Genomic DNA, 9122 nt, shown 5'->3' with positions numbered 1-9122 from the left:
CTGGCCCTTGGCGTCCGTCGTCGTCGTCGTCGTTAACAATTTTTCAAACATCTTCTCCTCTGAAACTACTGAATGGATTTGAATGAAACTTAAAATGATTGTTCCTTAGATTATCCTGCACAAAGTGTGTGCTTCGATTTTTGATCCGTCAAAAAACATGGCCGCCGTTACTTAAAATAGAACATAGGGGTCAAATGCAGTTTTTGGCTTATATCTCAAAAACGGAAGCATTTAGAGCAAATCTGACATGGGGTAAAAATGTTCATTAGGTTAAGATCTATCAGCCCAGACATTTTCAGATGAATCAAACAAACCATTGTTGGGTTGCTGCCACTTAATTGGTAATTTTAAGGAAATTTTGCAGTTTTTGGTCATTATCTTGAATATCATTATAGATGAAGATAAACTGTAAACAGCAAAAATGATCAGCAAAGTAAGATCTACAAATAGGTTAATATGACCAAAATTGTCAGTTGACCCCTTAAGGGGTAAATGTCCTTTAATGACAATTTTTCACAATTTGTTCATCATATTTGCTAACTTTAAAAAATCTTCTCCTCTGAAACTACTGAATGGATTTGGATGAAACTTAGTATGATAGTTCCTTAGATTATCCTGCACAAAGTGTGTGCTTCGATTTTTGATCCGTCAAAAAACATGGCCGCCCTTACTTTAAATAGAACATAGGGGTAAGTTTTTGTGTTTTGGTCTGTTTTTCTTATACTATATGCAATAGGTCTACTAAAATTGGTGTATAGAATGATTGTAAGGTGTACATGTCTAGCTGACAGGTGTCATCTAACCTTGACCTCATTTTCATAATTCAGTGGTCAAAGTTAACTTTTTTAGTTTTGGTCTATTTTTTTAATACTTTATGCATTAGGTCAACTATATTTGGTGTATGAAAATATTTTATGATCTATATGTTGGTTACGCAGGTTTTATTTGAACTTGACCTCATTTTCACAGTCCATTGCTAAGTTTTAAGTGTTTGTGTTTTGGTCTCATTTTCTTTATTTATAAACAGTAAGTCATATATATTTGTAATATTGAAGAATTGTTAGCTGTACATGTTTGCCTGGCATGGTTCAATATGTTCAATAAGGCATTGTTTACCAGATGAGCGATTCAGGCTCTTGAGAGCCTCTTGTTTAAGCAGATAAAAGTTATTTGATGTGTTTATATATACAGAAGTATTGATTTGTTATTATTATTTAAACGAAGCAGACATATTTGCAGAGAATTATAATTATTTGATTATTTCTATATCAGATATCCAGCCTTGTTATATCTGCTTGTTACAGGAATTGTTACAAGATTTTATTTGTGTGTTAAGAAAATGATATTTGTTTATATATAAATTTGGGCGTTACATAAATCTTATTATTTAGAAATCAGAATGAGTGGGTAGAGTAGACTTTATGTTTTGATTTTATATTACATTACGTAACAATTAAAGTTGAATCTCTCTGAGTCTATTCCAACAAATTAATACAAAGTGTCTTAATTTAACCAAAAAAAAGGTTAATATTCTATAATGTTCTTTTCTCCTTCTTGGTATGTTCTTGTGGTGCGTTTGGTTCTTCTGATACGCTTAGCGCCCTTTCTCTGCCACATAGTGTACCTTTTCTCCTATGTTTGGACTTTTCTGCATTTCCTGACTTTCTTGAGGATTCGTTTCGGAAGTTGATGCTTCCATCAAATCTTCCTCTATATCAGCACCTGTTTCATTAAGCTTGTCATCAGTAATGACAGACTTCACAGGCGTTTTGGAAACAGTTCAACTGGGAGTCGCTTTAATGTCTTACTTATTACCTTGGGTGTCGTTCTCTTTCTAATGACTCTCCCTACCTCAGGGTCCGTCGTGATAAGACGGCGCAACTTAGCGAAAACCACAGCAGGATCTCTCTGACTGATCTGTTCTGTGAATGCGGTAACTAATTAGTCGACTTCTGAGGCGTCTCACTCATCACGCCTTGCTCTAAATCCGACAATGGCGCTAAAATATCTATTACTGGTCCAGGATCCTGTCTCTCCCAATCAGTTTCACTATCCCGCCTGTCACTCACTGTCTTTATGTACATCCTTGCTACATGCCTTTTGATATCTGAAGACTTGTGAGTAGCATACAAGCAAGCTTCACACTTAAATTTCTTAAATCTGGTTCTTGTGATATTGCCAGGACACAAATAAATGTTAATAAATCCGGTTTGCTGTCGTTGTTGGGATAATACTTTAAATGGTCCTTGCCAGAAACTCATCAAATTAGGTGTTTTGGCCATTTTTGTTGTCGGAAAATATACCAAAACTTTGTTGCCTCGTTCAAAGGATTCCCATTTCAAGAGAGTTGATTGTCGTGGTACTTCTTTTGTCTTAGCATTTCTCGTTTGAATACTCTCTTGCTAATCTATGCGCTTTTTCCAATTCATCTCTTTTGATAATTATTTGCACCACTGGGTCGATGCCACTGCTAGTAGACGTTTCGTCCCCGAGGGTATCACCAGCCTAGTAGTCAGCACTGCAGTGTTGACATGAGTATCAATTATAAGATAGAAGACTCTTATCTGCCCTTGAGTATGAAGGTGTGAAAATTTGAGGAGACTAAAAAGAGAGAAATTTATATCCTCCAGTGTAATATGTTATGATATTTTTTGAAAATTTATTAGACATTATGTGAAAAGTATATTATATTCGATCGAACAGATTCATTTATGACCAAATAGTGACTTTTGCTAGATTTTTCATTTATATCTGTTATATATCGGAGTTCACAACACACAAGATGGCTGACCAGGTAATTAAAGAAAAACAACAACAATCTAACATTGTCAGTTACTTTAAAAATACACCAAAGCACAGTGCCAAAAGAGACCAACCATCTAGTAGTCCTGATAATTCATCCCCGTCAATGCAACAAGTAGAAAAACTTGCCAGACTTGTCAACCTTGATACTTCACTCAGTGACTCTAGCTTGCCCAATTCTGATAGTACTGAGAATATTATGTCATCTGTTGAAAAAGAAACGGTTTTTAAATTGTCAGATGTTGTATGTGCTACTCTAAAAAATCAAGAGTTTATGGATTCAATCATCCCTCTTATCACAGAAAAGGTCATTGAAATGGTCAAACCCAAAATTGTCCAGATAGTTGATGAATGCATGCAGCCTCACTTGCTAAATATTAAACACAACAAAGATGCTCTTATTCTTAATACCGTAGAACTTAACAAATATAAAGAGGAAATGAAAATGTTAAAAACCAAATTAGACAAGGTCGAGGCCAGAATTGAGGAACAGGAACAATATTCGCGAAGAACAAGCTTAAGATTTCATAATGTTCCAGCTCCAACTGACGATAATGGTGACATAATTAAACCTATTAACACTGATGCACTTGTACTTGATATTTGTAATAAAAATCTCAAATTGAATTTGAACACAAGAGACATTGGCCGGTCACATCCAATTGGTGACATTAAAGATGGCAAAATTGCAATCATTGTACGTTTCCTGTCATACCGTCAGAGACAATTAGTCTTCAACAGCAAGCGTTATTTAAAAGGAAACAAAAGCAAAATTTTCATTGCTGAAAATCTCACCAAACACAGGTATGATCTGCTACATAGATTAAACACTTTGCGTGAAAAAGATATCATACACTCCTTTTGGACACATGACGGGTCCATAATAGTAAAAACAACAGAAAATGCTCGTCCTAAAAAGATTAACTCAAGGCAAGACATATACAGACTTGGTGGGGAAGTCCTTGAAGGTGATGACCAGAATGAGGATTAGACATTCCGTTACCATCATATTCTTGTTTGTTTTGTCTAAATAAAGTTTACAAATTCACAAATTTACTCGGAACTGTATGATCTAGTTTAATACTATGTACAATATGTAATTTGTCAATATACTTTTTCAAGAAAACTAGTAAGGACTATGCGTGTTTACTTAATTTTTAATAGTAACTGTTGTATAATACACGTGTTTAGAAACACGTGGTAGTGTTTACATACACTAAAATAATACATCTTTGGCAATGTCAATAGGTTTAAATTCTACTCTTATATCACATGAGTGATAATCAACGAAGTGTCCTTTAAAAAACATTGTACCACGTGACAATCGTTACGGTTATTATGTCCAAGCTAAATTTGTAGTATACCTTACCTTATTTGACAACAATTTATATGCAAATCAGTTTATTACCACTTTCGATATAATTCAGAGAGGCGCATAAAAATTGGTCACTTAATTGGGATTATTTCATCTTAGTATGTTATTAAAGTATCATTAACACAAAATCTTTGTTAAAAATTCAGCTCTCTGATATTTGCAATATCAACATCGAATATTTACGATGTTGAAATATTGCTTTTTGTACATGTACATATTTTTCTTTTTTTCTTTACTTTTTATTTTTCTGAAATTCATGAAGGGTCATTCGAATTATAATTGTCCATGCTATGTATCATGTTTTACAATGCAGTCCTATATTGTTATCCTTTTCTATTGTATTGTATTTGACAATGGGTAATGATATTGTATCGTACAGGATAACAATAGGACTGTTTTATCACAAGACTAGTTTGGGTTGTTTGAGAAAAACAGTTTACCGGTATTGTTTTTCCTTAAATGATATGCTGGCAGAATTAATAAAGATGATATCAAGATTTAAACTAAGTATACGCAATTTATATAGAACTTGTAGTAATTTGATTGCTTTTTATATATTGCTTTTATGTTTATTATTAATATGTGGTGACATTGAACCGAACCCGGGTCCTGAGCGCACACACGAGTATTCCGAGAAAACATTGTCAATTTTCCATTGCAACATTAGAAGCCTTAGAAATAAACTGAACTATATTGCCGATATTATTGAGGATTATGATGTTGTATTTTTCACAGAAACACATTTAGACTCTAATATTACTGATTACGATATATCTATTATGGGGTTTGAAACTCCAGTTCGAAAAGACAGAAATTCACATGGTGGTGGTATTATCATGTATTTTAAAAATTACGTTCACATAATCCGTCGACAAGATTTAGAGCATGATGAAATTGAGAGCATGTGGTTTGAGTTAAAGACCAAACTTCGATCTATTTTGATTAATATAAATTATAGGTCGGAAAGGCAATCAACAGTTTATTTCTGGCAATACTTTGATCAAATGTTGAAAAACGCCCTTGATGAAAATAATTGTATAATTTGCTTAGGTGATCTGAATAAAAATTTTATGTCTGATCTACCGTCAAATATTAGAGATATTATTTTTATTAATGGCCTGATTAACATAATTGACAAAGCCACGCACTTTGACACACGAACAAGTAGCTCGTCACTACTTGACCCTATTTTAGTTACAGACTCTATACCAGTTTTAGATAAAGACACAATACCTATTGATAGAGGTATAAGTGACCATGATGGAACATATGTCACAATTGATTGTGGTTTTAGTAAAAGTCGAACATATATTAGATCAAAATGGGATTATAAAAGAGGGGATTATGACTTGATGAAAAAAAAAGTACTTAATACTAATTGGGAAATTTTGATTTCTGATGCAAGTGATGTTCATGTTGCTGCTACAAATTTCACTAACACTTTTATTAATATAGCATCTGCGTGTATACCTACAAGGGAAGTAACTATAAGATGTGATGATAAAGTTTGGTTTGATTCAAATTTGAGACGGGAAACGAGAAAACGGGACAGATTTCGAAAAAAATTTATGCGTTCACATAGTACATCTGCTGAACATAAATATAAGCAACAAAGGAACAAAGTTAATAATTTAAAAAAGCAAGCTAAAAAGCATTTTTATGCGACTATAAACGAGAATTTGGATGAACTTAAAGTTGCAAACTGTAAACAGTATTGGAAGACCATCAATATGCTAATTAAAAGCGACAGACCAACTCATGATATTCCTCCGCTAAGAGACCCGGATCATAACTTTAACCTTGCGTATGAAGGAACAGAAAAGTCTGAGATTTTAAATAAATATTTTTGTTCTATTTCTAATATAAATGATGCTAATAAAGATTTACCGGAATTTGATGATCGCTGTCATGATTTTCTTTCGCAGATAATTGTTAGTGAACAAGATGTACTTGATATTATTTCCACGCTTGATCCAAATAAAGCGGTAGGACCAGATATTGTTAGCAACAGAATGTTACTTGCTGTTAGAAAAGAAATTTCAAAACCATTATGTTTACTTTTTAATAAATCACTTCATGAGAGAGTATTTCCCGATCAATGGAAAATTGCATATGTTATTCCCTTATTCAAAAGTGGTGACAAATCACTACCTTCTAACTACAGGCCTGTCTCCTTATTGTCATGTGTGAGTAAATTATTAGAAAAAATTGTTTTCAAAAATATTTTTAACCATTTACATGAAAATAAACTGTTGTATAAGTATCAATCTGGATTTATTCCAGGATATTCCACTACGCACCAATTAATTGAACTTTACAACAAAATTTTATTGGCGCTAAATGATAAGCTAGTTACTAGCATTACATTTGCTGATATAAGTAAAGCTTTTGATACGGTTTGGATTAAGGCTTTACTATACAAACTTGAAAAATATGGTATAAAGGGAGACTTGCTGTGTTGGTTAAAAAGCTACCTATGTAGCCGATCTCAGAAAGTTGTCTTAAAAGATTCACTTTCAAAATTTGGAAAATTAAACGCTGGTGTGCCTCAGGGTTCGGTATTAGGACCGTTATTGTTTTTGATATATATTAATGATATAGCTGATGGTTTTTCTGGATTTGGGAGGCTTTTTGCAGATGACACTTCAATAGGTCATACTGCTCCTAATGAATCCATCTTAAGAAATTTAATCAGCACAGATCTTGTTTATTTAAATGCATGGTCAAACAGATGGCTAGTGAAGTTTAACCCAAATAAAACAGATATTATGATATTCAGTATGAAAACTATACAAAGTAATTTTTCTTTTGATTTTGATGGCACTACATTAGAGCCAGTTCATACGCATAAACATCTTGGTGTCATATTTAGTAGTGATTGTAAATGGAGTAAGCATGTTGATAAGCTGATAGAAAAAACTTCGAAGCAGCTTAATGTTTTACGAAAACTAAAATTTAGACTTAAGAGGGAATATTTGGAAAAAATTTATATGACTTTTATTCGGCCTATTTTGGAGTATTCGTCAGAAGTATGGGATAACTGTGGACAAACAAATTCTGATCGGTTGGAAAATGTCCAAATCGAGGCTGCTCGAATAGTTACGGGATTAACAAGTTACGCTAGCCGGAACAGTATCTATTTGGAGACGGGATGGGAAAAATTAAGCGTCAGACGGGAGGTTAAAAAATTATCTATGTTTTATAAGATTATAAATAACCAAGCGCCAGATTATTTACACGATTTGGTTCCGGATTTTGTATCAGATATTTGTAATTATAATTTGCGTAACAGTCAAAATATTACTATTCCCGTAAATCGTTTATCAGCTTATCAACAGTCTTATTTTCCGTCATCTATTGCACTGTGGAACTCTTTAGACTTAAGTATAAGACATATTCCTACATTTTCCTTTTTTAAATTAAACTTGCACAAACTATACTATAGAAATAATAAATCTCCGAGATTTGGTTCTTTAGGAGATCGTTTGTATTCTGTTTTACACACAAGGCTGCGTAACAGATGTAGCGGACTGCGTGCTGACTTGTTCAAAGCAAATTTGATACAAAATGCATATTGTGCATGTGGTTTTATTAATGAAAATGTTGAACACTATCTATTATATTGTATTAATTTTTCAGCTCAGAGAAATCTGATGTTAAACGAAATTAATGTCTTAAATGTAAATATTACTATAGATTTATTATTATTTGGTGATCATGCTTTAAGTACTGAAGAAAATGATAATATTTGTTTATCTGTTCAAAGGTATATAAAAAATACCAAACGTTTTTCTCTGCATTGACAACCTTAATTCTGTTTACAACACATGTGATTAAAGATATTTCTATATACATGTAACGACAATAATCGAATGATCTTGGTGAATATTTACTGTTATGTTTTGTTATCAATAACGATTCAATGGATTTTAACGAAAGAATATAAGAATAAGTTTCAAATCTATACTTACCATTGTGCAGCATACATCCTTTTCGTAAACTTGGATTATATGTTAAGATCCCACGCTTTATTATGAGAAAAACACACACACTTATTTAAGTTATGTCCACAAGAACAAAATTTGCGCATAGGTAATTCCACTAACTATTCGGTGTGTTTGTGTCGTATTTATACAGTAAAAAGATGCACTCGATTAAAATCCATTGATTCGCTTCAAAGTTTCCTTTTGTTTTCATGTCTTTATTCTTAAACTATTTGTTAGTATGAAATATTTGATGTGTTCATTAATTATTGTGTATATTTTGTTTTTGTTTTGGAGAAGACGTTACTAAGTTGTAAAACTTGTGTCTGATCCTTTTGTCATTTTGAACAATAAAATATGTTTAAACTAAACTCACTGTCTTTATGTACATCCTTGCTACATGCCTTTTGATATCTGAAGACTTGTGAGTAGCATACAAGCAAGCTTCACACTTAAATTTCTTAAATCTGGTTCTTGTGATATTGCCAGGACACAAATAAATGTTAATAAATCCGGTTTGCTGTCGTTGTTGGGATAATACTTTAAATGGTCCTTGCCAGAAACTCATCAAATTAGGTGTTTTGGCCATTTTTGTTGTCGGAAAATATACCAAAACTTTGTTGCCTCGTTCAAAGGATTCCCATTTCAAGAGAGTTGATTGTCGTGGTACTTCTTTTGTCTTAGCATTTCTCGTTTGAATACTCTCTTGCTAATCTATGCGCTTTTTCCAATTCATCTCTTTTGATAATTATTTGCACCACTGGGTCGATGCCACTGCTAGTAGACGTTTCGTCCCCGAGGGTATCACCAGCCTAGTAGTCAGCACTGCAGTGTTGACATGAGTATCAATTATATGGTCATTTTTATAAATTTCCTCTTGACAAAACTTTCAATTTTTCCAAAAACTAAGGATTTTCTTTTCCCAGGAATAGATTACCTTAATCGTATTTGGCACAACTTTT

The sequence above is a fragment of the Mytilus galloprovincialis genome, chromosome 2, assembly GCF_965363235.1.
Source record: "Mytilus galloprovincialis chromosome 2, xbMytGall1.hap1.1, whole genome shotgun sequence".
NCBI lineage: Eukaryota > Metazoa > Mollusca > Bivalvia > Mytilida > Mytilidae > Mytilus > Mytilus galloprovincialis.
Note: the sequence above shows the minus strand (reverse complement) of the source record.